This window comes from Mytilus edulis, chromosome 14 (genome assembly GCF_963676685.1).
Source record: "Mytilus edulis chromosome 14, xbMytEdul2.2, whole genome shotgun sequence".
In the NCBI taxonomy this organism is placed as follows: domain Eukaryota; kingdom Metazoa; phylum Mollusca; class Bivalvia; order Mytilida; family Mytilidae; genus Mytilus; species Mytilus edulis.
In genome coordinates, this window is record NC_092357.1 from 11445736 (window position 1) to 11464099 (window position 18364).

The window sequence follows — 18364 nt, forward strand, 5'->3', positions numbered from 1 at the left end:
TCAACAAATGATAATAAATCATCTGTTTCCTAAATATATTTTCATTCTAAAGACATAAATGAAACTATAAGTTGAACACGTTTTACAATTTTTAAAACAGTTTCAGAACTGAAATAGGGCTTTTATATTACAGTAAATGTTACTCTGTGCCATGCTATTTTATTCTAGAGCTAATTTATATTTTGGTAAATATTTTAACTGATGTAACCAAAACATAGCAACGCAGAATATAATTTTAATATATAAAGACCAGAGCAAGCCAAAATATGCATAAATACTGGATCTATATCGGATCAAAATAAATTACCCTTCAATAATGATACCTGATCTTACCTTTTACATATACATTTAAAAAATATAAAATCAAAGTACATGTTTTCTCAATGCTAATTCTTGTAAATTTGAAATAAAAAGATTTTTTTTGCAATCTATGTATAATTGAATTAAGTATTACAACACGGTATATATCTCCCAATTGATACGATATTCCCGTGCTTGCATTTCCTATCATGATTTTCTTGATAGAGGGTTACTGCTCACAAGGAAGCTATTAAACCAAGAGTTCCAAATGGTGAAGTTGAAATCATCCCTTCGTAAATTTTACGGACGCCATCACGAGTTGGTTGACCGTTATGGAGTAACCGTTTCACAAATGATATCGGATATATTCCTTACGTCGTAACTACAATCCCCTTCCCTTTCATGAATGTGACCTACCGAATTAGACTATTTACCGGATTTGTAATCCCATAAGCAACACGACGGGTGCCACATGTGGAGCAGGCTCTGCTTACCCTTCCGGAGCACCTGAGATCACCCCTAGTTTTTGGTGGGGTTCGTGTTGTTTATTCTTTAGTTTTCTATGTTGTGGCATGTGTACTATTGTTTTTCTGTTTGTCTTTTTCATTTTTAGCCATGGCGTTGTCAGTTTGTTTTAGATTTATGAGTTTGACTGTCCCTTTGGTATCTTTCGTCCCTCTTTTCGTCTCATTGATTCCATGCAAAAATTAATCTCACAAAATTCCTAGGAGAATTCAAAACGTTTGGGCATCACGATTCCTCTGGACAAATTTCTATGGTAAACATAAGGTGATCCAGATCAATCAACATGTCCTGTTGCATTAGCGACATACATAGTTTAAAACCCGTTAATTTCAATTTTATATTTAGGACCTCTGAGACGGTACCAAATTTGTAAAGCCTTCGATAACATGTATATTACCTCACCATACATATGACTAAAATTGAAAGTTTAAGAAAATAATTTTTTCATGACAAAGGATAACAAACACAGTATCTGATAATAAGCACACCTAATAGGTATCAAGGGTACCAGGTTTATAATTCAATAGACCACATGCGCGTTTCCTCTACATACATTTTGTGTAAGACTCATTAGTGACGCTCAGATAAAAAGAGTGATAGAGCCAAACAAGTAGAAAGTTGAAGAGCATTGAGGACTCGAAATTCCTGAAAGTTGTTCCAAATACGGCTTAGGTAATCTATGTCTGGGATAGAAAATCCTTAGTTTTTCGAAAAATTCAAAAGTTTTATTTCTCGGCTTTATATTCGGACATGTGCGTGCGTTGGTTGTCGTTTCAATTTTTGAATTTTGAGGTTTATATAAGCTTTTGTTTATGTATTCCTTGAATACAATTATTAGTCAAAGGTTATTTTCAGATCATTTTAGACTATTTTAATAAATGACAATAAATGACTATTTTATGTCATTATGATATATTTTTATTATGAATTACAAAATACGTTGAACCACAAACGTCAAAATCATTCAATCGCGTAGTGGAATTAACTATTTGTGGATTCTTATAAATAATATATATAACTTTTGGACTATTTTCAATCTCGCTCTATTTCTAAAATTTATTCTTACATACTTTTGATTTGTTAACCCTATATGCTAACATTGCCTATGTTAATTTTAAAATTGTTTGTATGCACATTGAACGACAAATCTATGTGACGTATAAAATTTTCTGACGTCAGACACACAAATCAATGAATGTGTTTGTAGATAGATGTGTTGTGTTCTGTTAAATTGTTCCTTTAAAAATTGTTATACGATGATGACTGATGTACCCATATTTGACATATTTTGACTATTTTATTTATTGTGTCTGTTTAGTTAAAGCATCAATGTAAACATAACGGAATTTGATGAGACTGTCATCAAAGTGAGAGGGTTAGCGCTATAAAACCGATTTTGCCATGTGATTATGGACTTTCCGAATTGATTTTCCTCTAAATTCAGTATTTTTGTGATTTTACTTTTTACATATTCTACGCGACAGCCAAAAGCTTATCAATATAAGTAAAATTTTAACTTTACAAAGTATCAAAGATATCTCCAATATCTGATGGAAGGAGTCATTAAGATATTCAGTTTTTCTTAAAGAAAAAAAGTGATATACTTTGTTTTTCCAATTAGATTTCATGTATGCCGCATAACCATATATTTATATATATACATATATGTTTAACTGTTTTATAAAAGAGGGTCGAAAAATACCAGAGAGACAGTAAAACTCATAAATCGAAAATAAACTAACAACGCCTGGCTAAAAATGAAAGAAGGCAATCAGACAAATAAAGGCAACAGTAGTATACCGCTGTTCAAAACTCATAAATCCATGGACAAAAAACAAAATCGGGGTAACAAACTAAAATGTTAAAATTTTACTTATATTGATAAGCTTTTGGCTGTCGCGTAGAATATGCAAAACAATACAATACATGACACAACTTAGAAAACTAAAGAATAAGCGACAGGAACCCCACCAAAAACCAAGGGTGATCTCAGGTGCTCCGGAAGGGTAAGTAGATCCTGCTCCACATGTGCCACCCGTCGTGTTGCTTATGTTATAACAAATTCGGTAAATTGTCTAATTCGGTAGGTCACATTATAACACTCATTAACATATCAGAGGAATTGCTAAAATTGTTTTTTCAAAAGTGTGTCCTTTTCAAGAGATAAAATTGAGAACACCATTGGCTCCTTGTGGAAAATTTATTACGAATAATTACTTTCTAGTAACTGTGTGAGAAATAAAATTGTTATACCTCATTTCATCATGGTCATATGTTAAAAAAATACAAAGATACGAAATGTGAAATTGTTTCAACGATTATCGATAAATTTTGTGACCAGACGACATAGACATCTATTGGAAATTATTCAGTTATTTAAAGTAAATAAGTTTGGATATAGTTTGACACATTAAAAGTATGGGGAAAATTTTTGCAACTTTCGGTTTTAACAATTCAATACTTTATATCCAAATTACATATGCGCTAAATATAGCAAATAATTTAAATTTAGAGTTTTTCCAGGTGGATTTTTAAAAAATGTAAACTTATTCGGTACTGAATCGTATAAGAAACAACAATTTTCGTAACAAAAAGGTATTCACTTTACATTTATTGTATAATTTGTTATGACACAACGGATCTTTTAGCATTCAGAGGCTGATGTATTACTACATAATTTAAATGGTCAGTGTTTCATTTAGAAGTTATTCAAAACAACAAAGATAAGGTAATTGCTTATGCCGTCGAATAGAGTTAATAATTTTTATTCACTTAATTTTTTTCTATTCACTTATAGCGTTCTGTTCGTTGTGAGCCAAGACGTCATGTTGAAGGCCGTACCTATAATGGTTTACTTTTTACTTATTGTGATTCGAATAGAGAGTTGCCTAATTTTCACTCATACCACATCTTCTTATATTTGATTAATATATAATATATTCATAGTGACGCTACCCATTACTTTGGATCTTGGAGTAATTAGACAAAGGTAAAAGATGATTCATCGTATTTGCAAGAAAATGTATTTGTTTGTATGATGTAGGGAGCATGATTCATGGCAAGGTTTATTATTTTACAGTTGCTTAATATTTTGATTTATTTAACTATATAAAAAAAATCCTTTATTTAACCTCGTTGTCATATGTATAAAAGATTATACAATTGTGTCAATATATATATATAGACATTTATTGTATACTAGTATCACAGTTGGAAAGCTGACCCCAATTTGACCCCATTTTTTAAAGCAAGAATGGAAACCATGTGATTACTATCTCCGGGCATTGTTTGAGCAATTTCCTCTACAACTAAAACAATTCTGTATCCTCCAAAAACTCATATCAAATGAAATCATATCATTTTGCATGTTGCAATGGCAACTGTGTATACGTTTTAGAAGTCTAAAAACCGAACTGTTTTGATTAAGCCTTCAAACCCTATGTCACCACTCGTTTCGTCAATTGTTTTTTAAACACATCAGTTGAAATTTCGTTCTTAACTTCTTAGTAACCTATGCTGAATTAAGAATATGTGATGAAGTTTTTTATAACTGGCAAACGTCTGCCACTTAATAGCCTTAATACGCTGTAATACGCAACTGTGCCACTAGGATGTTGCAATATTTCTGAGGAATTGGTTCCGATAGTAAATTACCAGTTACTTCCCTTTGTTAATACTTTACACGAACAAACTCGTATGTACTATTATATTAATAAACACCATATGTTGGTAGCAATAAATGATTATCGTTTAAATGATAAATCATCTGTTTCTTAAAAAAATTTAATTCTAAAGACATAAATGAAACAATAAGGTAAACACATTTTATAATTTTTAAAACAGTTTCAGAACTGAAATAGGGCTTTTATATAACAGTAAATGTTACTCTGTACCATTCAATTTTATTCTAGAGCAACTTTAATATTGTGGTAAATATTTTAAATGCTGTAACCAAAAAATATCAACGCAGAATAAAATTTTAATACATAAAGACCAGGGCAAGTCAAAAAGATGCATAACTTCTGGATCTATATCGGATTAAAATAAATAACTTTTAATAATGATACCTGAACTTAACTTTTACATATACATTTAAAAAAAATATAATCAAAGTACATGTTTTCTCAATGCTAATTTTTGTTAATTTAAAATAAAAAGAAATTTGTTTGCAATCTGTGTATAATTAAATGAAATATAACAACACTTTTAGTGTCATTGATTCCATGCAAAAATTAACCTCACAAAAATACTGTTTCCTAGGAGAATTCCAAAAGGCAAGTCCCTAATTAAATGGCAAAATTAAAAATTCATACTCATCAAACGTAGGTAAAACAACTGTCATATTCCTGACTTGGTACAGGCTTTCTTATGTAGAAAATGGTGGATTAAACCGGTTGTTATAGCTAGCTAAACATATCACTTGCATGACAGTTGTATAAAACGTCATTATATTGACAACGATGTTTGAACAAAACGAACAGACATGATAGGCAAAAATGTGAACAATAGGGGTACACCAGTCACCGTTGTGTTACAAGTTCTACTCTATGGACTCAAATTATAACACAAAGCCTAAACCAACAAATAAAAATCTAATTAGTTAAAAATCATGAACTTGCGTATAAATAATAACGAAAAAGTTTCGACCTCATATTTTTCTTCTTTTATTTAAAAAAAATGAGCTTTGCATATTTTAAGTATTTCAGAGCAGCTACATTTTCAGTAAAAAAATATGTTTTAGATAAGAAATAAATCATGATTCATGTAATTATATAAATGCTTTGAATAACACAGGAACTTGTTTTTTTGTTACTTTTTTTGTTTTCCATTAATTTCAACTTTTTTTGTGTTTTAAAGTACAATATGAACATAAATATACTAGAAATAATGTGTATTTGATATTTACTATCAATTTCGAGTTTTCTTTACACAGCCGTCACTGATATATTTTATAGTGAGAAGGTATCTCACTTCGTACTTTATCACCTATTTTCCTACGTGAATTTTAGAAAGAATTCCAATGATAATAATTTTCCTTAGGTCAGTGGGCATCACTCGTTTCTGTCACCATTCCTCTTTTTGAAGTGCCATTGATTCTTGTTTGACGGATTAGGTAAATCCGGTTCCCTGCATTTAATAGTCTGAATGTTATTGAAGAACACGATAAGGTACGATATTTCTTTATACCAGTATACAGTTTTTATAACCTCGAGCAGGTTTAGTGTATTTATACTTTGTACTGTTATCGGGAACTCTCGTACTTTATCCTGTTGTTCTATAACATTCGGAACATTTAATTCAGGGAACCGGATTTACCTAATCCGTCAAACAAAAATGACACAGAAATTAACAAATATTGGTCACCGTACGGCCGTCAACCATGAGCAAGCCCACACCTCACAGTCAACTTTAAAAGGCCCCGAAATCACAAATTTTAACAATTCAAACGAGAAAACGCACGACCCAATTAATCCACAAGTGTTGTTAAACTTAATAAAATTAATATGAATACCAATAAAAACAGTATTTAAAGAGCTTAACAACCTTTTATAATATGTTTATTTAAAGGATCGATTAGTTTACCAGGATTTTGTATAAATTTGCTTGCACAGTAAACAACCTCTATGTAAAAAAAAATGTGCTATTTTATACTTTTGCAGGAGTCCTTCATCACAAACATAATTATTCACAATGAATATTTTTTTAAATAATCTTAAATTCAATGCTGTGCACTCGTGAATAGTATGTATACAATATCCTTACCCTTTTAATTTAGTTAACGTAAAATATTTCAGTTAAAAGAATAATTTATCCAGTCCAATTCACACCTGAACTTGCCATAGCTTTTTTAAAACGAGACCAAAATACTGCAATGTCAAACAATGTCTATCTTTCGGAATTTAGATATAATGGACTTTCCTGAGAGGTGACAGACCGTACGTTGAAATTGAAATATTATTTAACAATGAGATACTTATCGATATTTAAAAGACTATTTTCAATCTTTGTTTATCTGTGAACAAAAAAAATAACGTACAATTTCTTATAATTTAAAAAAAAATTGTAAATGGACGGACAATTAAGTTATTATTTTCTTTCATAACAAGAAAAATGCTGAAAAGATTAAAAGAAGTCTATTTCTGACTTCAATGGCAAGTAAGAATCATAACATAGAAAATTTTCCAAATTGCCGTTAGATTTTTTCCCGCAAACTTAACGCTATTTCAGAATGGCGGGTTTTAATATCAGTCCCATTGTTGTTTTAAGAAAGTATCAACAATGGTAGTTTCTGAAAGCTTGCTTTCAGACTGACCAAGGTTTGACCATAATATGTAACATAAGAGACGTCATTATAAGTATCCAAAACAAATGTTCCAATTATTTCTTTTTCTTTCATCTCTCGCATTCTAAATAAATCCATTTGCAAAAATTTTGCGTTTTAAACACTTTTTTGATAACCTTCATATTATCTAGAGATAGACAATTCCTTTCTAGACGCATCAGTTTTCTGAATATACTTTTATTTCTTTCCCGCTATTGTCAAAAATGGACGAATTGATAAAGGCAAAATGAAAATTAGTGACCAAAAGTAGAATAGGATTAGAAGAACGCAGAATAAAACATTTTTTGCTGATTAGTAGTGCTTTGTTTGCGTAAGAGCAAAATGTATGTATATATGTACAACTTTTGTAAACGGAGCAAGAGGTATGAACGGGTCATGGTGTTTTTTTCAGCTAATCAGCAATGGGCGTAAAGATATACATATGGACGGAGGGAGGAGGAAATGTAGGTCATGGATCGATGACCTTAAGCGATGGAACCCATATCAGTTGGTGGCCAAAAGAAGACAAGGCAAAAACTGCCTACCAAAGATGGGTGAGTTTTGTTTATCATTTCATACATTCAATTCACAGACGCCATTGTTTATTGTTTAATCGTCAAATTTTTGATTGTATTAGGTGGAAATGTACAGATAGTTTGGCCTGCACAATCATTTAAGGTGGTATGGGAGTCTAAAATAAAAATGATAGAATTTGTTCATACTTTGCCAAAATGTAGTATCTATTGATATATGTTGAAAAATATAATAAAAATGATAGGTCACCGTGCATTTTCTCAAGCGACATACCGTGACAAAATAACACATTTTGTATGGATTATACAGGGAAAAACACCATTTTGTGATTAGAAACTAAACAAAATGATAGAATTGTTAAATACTTAAGGAAAAGATAGCTTTCAGACAATGCTTTGAGAATATCAAAAGAAAAGATAGGGTCACCGTACGTTTTTTCCGGCTAAAATACAAAATAGGAAAATTTCATGTAGAATCCTTCAGAGTTGTTTTAGAGTAGCCTCCCCTTGAAATGCGTATTTAAAAAAAAATTAAAAACAACCAAACCTAATCAACATTTGCAAAAATATTAATATTTGTAAGTTATATTTTTATAAATTAGTTCTTTTAAATGAAAATCACATTAAATATCTGCATTCCTGCATCCCATTTTGCTAACTTGATAGAAAATATGGACCTTTGGTTCTCTGTTTTTTTACAATCCAAGATGGAGGAAGACACCCATACCACCTTAAGTGACAATGTTTGACGCAAAACAAAACGTATAAACTTTATGCGTCCGACGCATAAATTCATGAACCCTGAATGCCAAATATGTGAGTTCAAAAGATTTACAAGAACCGAGACAATCGAAGAGCTATACGACAAGAAACAACCTTCACAATAGCGGAAACACTGTAATGGTCATCTTTGCCTTAGGGGGTTGAAACCTTAGTTTCTTTATGATTTAAATATTTATAAACGGACATTTTAACACAGATTCTCATAAATCATGTCAGTACCGAAGAACTGACTACTGAATTGATGATACCACTGGGGACTGAAAATCCACCAAGAGAAGTAATGTGCATGTAGTTTATTTGATATGGTATCGTTAACTGTATTAATGATAATAAGAAATTTCCGTCTGAATTTTATAATTGGTTAATGTTGCACATAATTATATCTATATAATTGAATATATGAAGATAACAGAGGAAACTTAGAAAGGAGAAGTTGGAGAATAATTAACGAAAGCATTACCGAATGTGTATATCATATTCTAGAGATAACAAAAATGTGAAAAATGTCTATAAATATATGTCAAATTCTGTAACAAATTACTTCACTTTAAGCCGCGTTCTCTCCATAGAATATCGACTTTAAATGTTATGTCCATTTGACTGTACAGAAACTATCAGCATCGATTTGATTTGCTTTTGTTTCAACATAATTTGATGATTTGATAAGTTTCGATTTTGAAATATAAGAAAGTGTCAGAATAACTCGGTAGTAGGAGCTTTCGACTCATCAAGTTACAATATGTCTTTTTTTCTCCATACCTCACATGTTTATTAACGATTGCGACAGTAGGAATATTGAAGGAACAGTTTCGTAACTTATCCATAATATACCCACTTTCCAAAGGTAGTTTCACCAATTTATGAAACCAATATGAATATGAAAACAAATTAGATTGTCCATTTTAAGAATTGGAACTATAATGTTAATAAACAGATTGAAAACAAACAAAGACGTTTTACAGTCTTTTCTTTATTGATTTTTTTCATAGAAATCAGTGGAAGCAGGACCAGCAAATTCGTATGCACAAGATGTTGAATGGGAAGGGAAATCAGCTGATTGCAAATACGAAATTCCGTCAGGAAAACTTGATGAGGCAGCTATAAAATCTTGGTGGAATGAATTCAAAACAACCAACAGATATCATATTGTTTTTAAGAATTGCTGCAGTGCAGTATACAGCGCTTTGCAGAAAGGTGGCGCTGAAGAGATAGTATCGTTTCCGATGTCTCTTCTTTCAACACCAGCAAACCTGAACGAATATGCTGAGGTGCTGCAGAAAGTCACACGAAAATGAACATTATAAACAAATGAAAGGGAACACGCTTGCTATTTTATTCTTATACATAGTCAGCATATTAGATCGTTGCATAACTCTGTTAACAGTATTTCGACAACTTGACATGATTAGTATTCATTCAAAATACATAGTACACATTTATCACACTCAATGCCCTCTTTTTTGCGTCAATTATCAACCTGTTGTCGACTATTATCATACAACAATTTCTTATTTCGGTAGCCACCCTTATGTCATTTCTTTAATCAATCACATTTTGTATCTTATATCAAAATACCAAATGTATTAGTCTAACTCCCTCTCCATCCTACAAAAAGACACCCAACATTATAAACTTCAAAAGGTTACAAACGCGAAAGTAATGTTTTGAAGAGGATGTATTTATTTTACATCATCTAATTTACATATTAAGCAATTTTGTTATTTGTACTGTTATTATCACAGGAATATAATATATCTTTATTAAAATGATTTTTAGGGTAAATTTAGTTTTCTGATCATTACATATTTGTCTATAAGTTATACGAGTCTCACATATCTTAAAGACAATAACATTACTGTTGAACATGAAAGAAGACTTGGACTCATGGAGTTCTTAATTTTATATTCAACTGTTGACAAATTTGAGACTAGAACCCTTATAAATCTTAAATCGGAATTCAAATATTGACTCACACAGGGCTTAGATGAGATTGATTGTACCGTAGATATCTTTTTTGTTATGAACACAACAAGGGAATAAATAAAGGCAATAGTAGTATACCGATGTTCAAAACTCATAAATCGATAGAAATAAAAACAAATCCGGGTCATAAACCAAAACCGAGGGAAACGCATTAAATACAAGAGAATGACGACACAACATTAAAATGCAACACACCCAGAAACGAACCGAGCACTAGAAAAAATCCGATGAGAATAACAATATAACATCAAAACTAAATACATGAATTTGGGATAAAAAAAAGTACCGTGACACGTTTTATAATAATGTGAATTCACACTCAAATATGAGAGGAAACCAACGACACAAGAGAAACACAACGTTAAAATGTAACACCCACAGAAACGAACTATAAGATAACAATGTCCATATTCCTGACTTGGTACAGGACATTTTTTAAAGAAAAAAATGTTGGGTTGAACCTGGTTGTGTGGCATGCCAAACCTCCCTCTTTTATGTCCATGTTAAATATAACATTAAAATGACAACATCACATTACAGGACTACAATACAAATAAATAGGAGAACTAATGAAATTGACAAAATTGCCCAAGCTACCTGTTTGTTAACAAAACAATTCTACTGTAGGGAAACTAACAATCTACGGTTGAATCAACATTTTGGTTGTGCTAATGATCGTTAGTTGGAAAAAAGTAAAATTACAAAAATACTGAACTCCGAGGAAAATCCATTACGGACAGTCCCTAACTAAATGACAAAATCAATAGCACAAACACATCAAATGAATGGATAACAACTGCCATATTCTTGACTTAGTAAAGGCATTTTACTTATGTAGAAAATGGTATTTTAAACATTGTTTTAAAGCTAGCTAATTCCCTCACTTGTATGACAGTCGCAATAAATTCTGCTATATTGAAAACGAAAAACTTTGATATCAGCTGAAGGCTATGTAATGGAAATAACATTAACATTATACCTGGCCGTTTTTCATAATTTGGCATGAAACAATGGAGTAAATACATACAGTTTTGTTAAGCACGCTATGATTTAACATACCATCCTGTATTGATGTTAAACAATATTGTATGCATCCTTTAAGTCCTTGATCTGAAAAGAATGTTAATTGTTGTTATGTGCCAAAAAAAAGTCAGTATATGAAAAAATCGTAATTTCATATACTTCACCAGTCCTCTTATTCATATGAGTTTGTATTCTATTGTGCTTAGCCATTAAGCCAACCACATAACGTATTTGAACAAGCTTAACTATGTGGGATGAAAACTTTTATATACATGATTTTTTTAGGCCATAAATGTACTAATTTTTATCGACCAGTCTAAATTGGCATGCATTTTACTCGACATAACTCGGCCCCAGTCTTAACCGTACTCGACTGTACTAATTTGTACTTGACTTTTATCTTTGCCACTGAAAATATTCTGAACCATTACTAGGCCAGTCCAAAACAGTTCTAACCCATTTCTGACCTGTACTCGGCCTGTTTGTTTTAGTTTGAACTATACTCGACCTATTATGAACAATACTCGACCAATAAGAGTCATAATTGACCAAAGAACCTCTACTGTTTCAAAATTTTAACTGTTAATATGAATTTCATTTTTTTGGTGCTTCTTTTTTTCATGCGGATGTTTTTCTTTTAAATTGATTTGCCTAAGTTCCTGAAAAACATCACCTAATCATATCTATTTTCATGATAATTTCTGATAGCCTATATATAACATATATCAACAAGGGAAAAAACATAATGAAATGAATACCTCCTGCTTGGGACAAACTCATTAAAAGAATCATACTTGTTCAGAGAGTATGAAATTCTGAAAAAACATTCATTTAATGTATGGCTACTATTTTTGTGGAATTAATTGAACATAAAATTAATTTTTGACTCTTCAGATTAAATAATCCGCAACGCGGATCATGTAAAATGTGAAGAGTCAAACATAAATTTTATGGTTCAATAAATTCAAATTAATTATTTTCATTATTGTCATTCAATATATATGATTAATTTCTATCAAAAATAAGGCTCAAAGAACTTTTTATATTATTTATATTAACAATAACAACGAACACATGTCGTTTTGGAGTATGAATACACAACGTCAGAGTTGGCGTGTTGCCATAAAAATTGACAACATTGAAAATAAAAGTATAATATTTTTAACCAATCAGAAGACAGTAAATACACCACATTTGTTTATTGCAACATCATGTGAAACTTAAATCGCTAGGCCTTTTGAATTCGCAAGACCAGTAATACACGACTTCATGAAAAATAGGACTTCTTTTTCACTTGTAAAGCACACATGCACTGATGGAATTAAGCCTTATTGAAGTTTTCTTGTATGCCAGGTATATAATTTTTCCATAGTTATTTAAATTTTTACTGCAAATTTTGAATACATTTCCTTTTTTTAAAAGTTTATCAAGAATGGTTATGGAAGTTCTACTATCATGATAATATTAATTGCTTGGTTTTACAATCCAAAAGTCTCAATTGTTACTAATTAGCCTTATATACTATTCTGTATATATTTAAGTAAGTACAAAGTAATGCATTACAAACTGAAATAAAGAACAGGTATTGCATTCCGCCGAAGGTGATTTAGGAAAGTCATTGCACACAACAGATTTCAGCAAAAAAAATACCCAATTTTGTGATGAATTGTATCTTCCTTCAACAATTCATCCTATGTCCTCGTTTTTATTACAATGCATTTCATGATAACTGGATGATACTGCATGATACCAATTTGATATGCATGAAATAACACCAGATAACTTACATAAATGAACCATTGTGGAGTCAATTGTGACTGTTGACATACACAGTGTTACCCCTTTTCATTAAGGATTGGTTTAACTAATGTATTATGGGTTTAGTTTTCTTTTAAAGATGTCCTGTACCAAGTCAGGAATATGGCCATCGTTATATTATGGTTCGTTTCTGTGTGTGTTACAATTTAACGTTGCGTTGTTTGTTTTCTCTTATTTTTGAGTGTAAATTGACATTGCGATAAGACGTGTCACGGTACTTGTCTATCCCAAATTCTTGTATTTGGTTTTGATGTTATATTTGTTATTCTCGTGGGATTTTGTCTGATGCTTGGTCCGTTTCTGTGTGTGTTACATTGTAGTGATGTGTCGTTGTTCTCCTCTTATATTTATGCGTGTCCCTCAGTTTTAGTTTGTTACCCCGATTTTGTTTTTTGTCCATGGATTTATGAGTTTGAACAGCGGTATACTACTGTTGCCTTTATTATTCATAACACATTATTGAAACATGGAATGATAATTGATTTCGTTCTTCGTACGGTAAACTCAGATGATATCTAACAAGTCAAGATTGTGTGTACGTTCCGTATGATGTTCCCTATGATGCCGACGGTGGGGGTTTTGTTCAAGAAGGGTTGAATATATTCATTTGAATACGGAAACAATAGATGAAAAAAAAACTTGCATTCAATGGCACGGGCAGTTTGTCAAGTAATTAACGTGAAACCGCACCCAACCGGTTTTTAAGGTAGCACAATACAAAGATTTTTTTACTTCCAATTTTTAACCTTTAAAGTGCTGTTACTTTCTTACAACTGCATATAAATTAACAAAAGTGGTTTATATAGATAGATAAAAGATTAATCTTTTAAAGGAATGCAATAATTTCGTAATGCAATCATTGTGTTATCAATTATATACAATAAATGGCACAATCTTGGTCAGTTCACTTGACTGAATTTAGCTCTTTCATCTCGATTACTATACAGGAAATTTAACGAAATCTTAATCAACACAGCAGGAGCTACAAAAGGGTGTCTCAAATTATTGTTATCGTATTCCATTCTCTCATAAATCTCGGAAACATCCTAACCACATAAAAGTAGATAAAGTTTAATGAAGCATAAACTTTGATCTGTACATTTTATCCAAAATCTGAGACACTCTTTCTTAGCTAATGGCTTTAGGAACAACATATTTTAATATTAACCCTCTCAACTTATCCACGAAAAAGTTAATTTCAATTGAAAGTGGAAATTTCTTGTAAAATATTGAAGACACGGTTAACATTATAATTGATTACATAATAGTTGTAAATCAAATAAAGAGTAATCTGTTAGCTATCCATAAATACCATTTTTATAAATTTTCAACCATTTTAAAGGAAATTGCAGCATTTTAAAACTTGGGAATTGAAGGTATAAAATCTTTGTAGTGTGCTACCTTAAGATAGAACATAGCAACGAGAGATTGTTGCCGCTGACATAGGATGGGATATCCATGATGAATTTTGTTGTTTTCTGTAAACTAAAAAACTCTAACAGAACAGCCAAAGGTTTCATATGCATATGTACAAATATGAGTTTGGGCTCCAGAAAGTACAAATTCATATGATATATTATGGGTGTTGTTGAGATCTTTTTCCAGGTGTATTATTGATTAACATTTTGTACTTCCTAATTTGTTTTTTGAGTGTACATAATAACACTCTTTTATAAGAGGTTTGTTCAGAATTTTTAAATACTAAATACCCACTCACTATTGACTCGATGCCAAGTAATATGTTAATAGTGTTTTTATGAAAGTAGAGTCCATGAAAAAAATGCTTGGACATGACCAAGTCTATTGGACAAGATCATACTACTCAGACATTTGATCAACTGCTGTATTGAATTGCTCAGCAAGTAAAAAGTAAAATCACAAAATTACTGCAATCCGAGGACAATTCGAAACGATGAGTCCGTAATTAAATGGCAAAATTAAACAGATATTCTTCTGATTATAAAAAAATGTCAAGCCTGTGATTGTTTTTTTTTTCAGTTGGGTAGCAGTTCATATCATGCATGCAACCCGTCACTTTACACATGAATTAATTCCAATAATACCCATCTAACTGTAAATTGAGGAGATAATATTTACAATTCGACGTCAACATTTATTATTCATAATATATTGATTGCTCTATTGAATGTCAATACAATACAAAGAGGCTATGATATTAATTTTTTGAAGGTAAAACTGACAGCTATCGAATTTACACAAAATAAATACATCCTCGTTAAATAATGTTTATTCATATGAATGAGAACTAAACAAGCCTGCATCAAATAACAAAAGAATAACAATAAAAGATATTTAGTGTGTAGACTTGTCATCGAATACGAACGTTATTTCAAAGTAAAAGTAAAGTAAAGTAAAGCAATTAGAAGAAATTGTCTTAAATGGTATACCTTAGTCCAAACCTTGTTTACTGTCTTGAATTGCCAACAAGAATTTAAATATAACCTCAGTTATCTTAGCTCGAATTCAGTAATTCCGAATAAATTAGGATTCAAATATTGCGGTGAAAGACTTTTTACATTAATAAAATTGCCCGATAAATGTATGTAAAACTTACAAAAACTTTAAACAGACTTATTTAGAAGGTATAAAGTTACGATACTGTTGTCAGGTCATTAAAGATGGCATATTTTGGCTTTGATATTGATTCACTTATAGGGTCTTTGCATCGGAACTAAACACATTTATTTAAAAAAAAAACAGTTGTAGGCATGACACGGGTTATGTTCTTCTCATATATTTTACGATAGTATGATACTAACCCCCTAACGGGAGGGAATGTGCCTGATATTCATATGATGAAGACATAATATTTCAATCAGTTTAATTGAGGTCTGGAGCTGGCATGTCAGTTAACTGCTAGTAGTCTGTTGTTATTTATGTATTATTGTCATTTAATTTATTTTCTTTTGCTACATCTTATGACATCGGACTCGAACTTCTCTTGAACTGAATCTAAATTTGCGTACTGTTATGCGTTACTTTTTCTACATTAGCTAGAGGTATAGGGGAGGGTTGAGATCTCATAAACATGTTTAACCCCGCCGCAATTTTGGGCCTGTCCCAAGTCAGGAGCCTCTGGTATATGTTAGTCTTGTATGATTTTTAATTTTAGTTTCTTATGTATACAATCCGGAGTTTAGTATGACGTCCATTATCACTATACTAGTATATATATTGTTAAGGAGCCAGCTGAAGGACGCCTACGGGTGCGAGAGTTTCTCAATTTTAGAAGTAAATTGTATAATGCACATTGTATCTACCAAAAATCATTTCAAGTAATAGTAAAAGACAACGGATAAACTAATATTGAAAATAAGCTATCCCCGAACAAAAAAGGATTTCAAACACTTTTTATCAAATCACTTCCATCGTTTCTGTGGACGTAAAGTATTATTCTCCACTGTTCTCTATATTCCAGTAATACTTTTCTTGTAAATCTTTAATATATACTTGGCTTCACTAATGTCGAAAGTCCGGACTATTTGATAATACTTTTTTGTTGATTTAAAACATAAAAAAAAAAAACATATGAAGAAAATGTATATGAATTGACTTGACGGAGCTTAAGCATTTCATAATTTCTCTTCTTTCAATAGAATCCCGTATGTTTACAATTGCGCAACGTCTTTATGTCCTTTATTAATTTTGATTTTCTGTTGGCACAGATAACATTTATTTTGAGCTTTCTGAAGGGCGTGTTTATATCCACCTTTATCAAGACGGCATTAAAAAATTGAAAGTCAAGAATATATAATTCTTGATTACATGATGAGCTCAATATTTACGTTAAATATGATCAGGTATGTTAACATTCCTGTTTGAAATTCGAGACACATCAACTTCTGCCATGGCGTTGTTAGTTTATTTTCGGTTTATGAGTTTGACTGTTCCTCTTGTATCTTTCTTCCCTTTTCTGACGATCAACTAGTTTGCGTATTATTCGAAACCAATGAATAAGTCAAACGTACCGGAAAAACAATGACTATACATAATAATGATGGCAGGACGAGGAACAATTCCGTCATAAAACTTGATATGAAGTTGACAGGTCATGTGACAAAAATTTCACTGTTTAAATTGAAAGACGGAAATTCACAAATAGTTATATATCATATGCGACTACTACTGGGAACTTAAACTAGTTAAAGTAAGTATACTAATGTTTGGTTTCTAATCTCAATCTCAACAAATGAGTAATTTTAAATAGTCCGGACATTCCACACCAGTCAATCCTTTACGTATCGTATATATCAAAGATTTTTAACGGAAGTAACTTGTACTTAATTGCAAACAAGTAGTCAGTATAAAAAAATCGTAATTTGATATGGATTAACAGACTTCTGTTTCCTATGATTTACTTTGCTATTGTGTATAATCATAAGCCCAACACATAACGTTTATTATCTTAGTTAACTATCAGCGGGTGGTAACTTCCATAAAAAAAATGATAGGCTTGTGTTGTACTGATATACCACTGTTTCAGGTTAGGGGAAGGGTTGGGATCCCGCTAACATGTTTAACCCCGCCACATTATTTATGTATGTGCATGTCCCAAGTCAGGAGCCTGTAATTCAGTAGTTGTCGTTTGTTCATGTGTTACATATTTGTTTTTCTTTCATTTATTTATATAAGTAAGGCCGTTAGTTTTGAATTGTTTTACATCGTCTTATCGGGGCCTATATAGCTCACTATGCGGTATGAGCTTTGCTTATTGTTGAAGGCCGTACGGTGACATATAATTGTTAATGTCTGTGTAATTTTGGTCTCTTGTGGACAGTTGTCTCATTGGCAATCATACCACATCTTCTTTTTTATATTACCTCGTCAAGTAATTAAGGACATACTATCTAGACACAGAAGAGGTAAAGACTGTGTAATATATTATTTTTTTGCGACATCAAACTGCAACACATTTGGAAATATCTATTTTTCTTGTTTTTGTGATAGTTATTATGTGTTTGATCACGAGTATATGGACTCCTATTTTTAAAAATGTCACTTGTCTTTATCCCTTTTATTAGAATTTGATAAATATACAGCAAAACTTAATGTTCCA

The 18364-nt window shown here is 31.3% G+C and overlaps 1 long non-coding RNA gene across 3 annotated transcripts; it reads left to right on the forward strand.

The window, feature by feature from the left end:
- Nucleotides 1-3320: 3320 nt before the first annotated feature.
- Nucleotides 3321-10245, forward strand: LOC139503104 (uncharacterized). Of its 3 annotated transcripts, none has more exons than XR_011659027.1 (3): nucleotides 3321-3420; nucleotides 7560-7701; nucleotides 9453-10245. It is a non-coding gene; the product is annotated as an uncharacterized lncRNA (long non-coding RNA). The 3 variants fall into 3 exon arrangements; XR_011659028.1 differs by having other exon boundaries at nucleotides 3339-3510; XR_011659026.1 differs by having other exon boundaries at nucleotides 3375-3553.
- Nucleotides 10246-18364: the final 8119 nt, after the last annotated feature.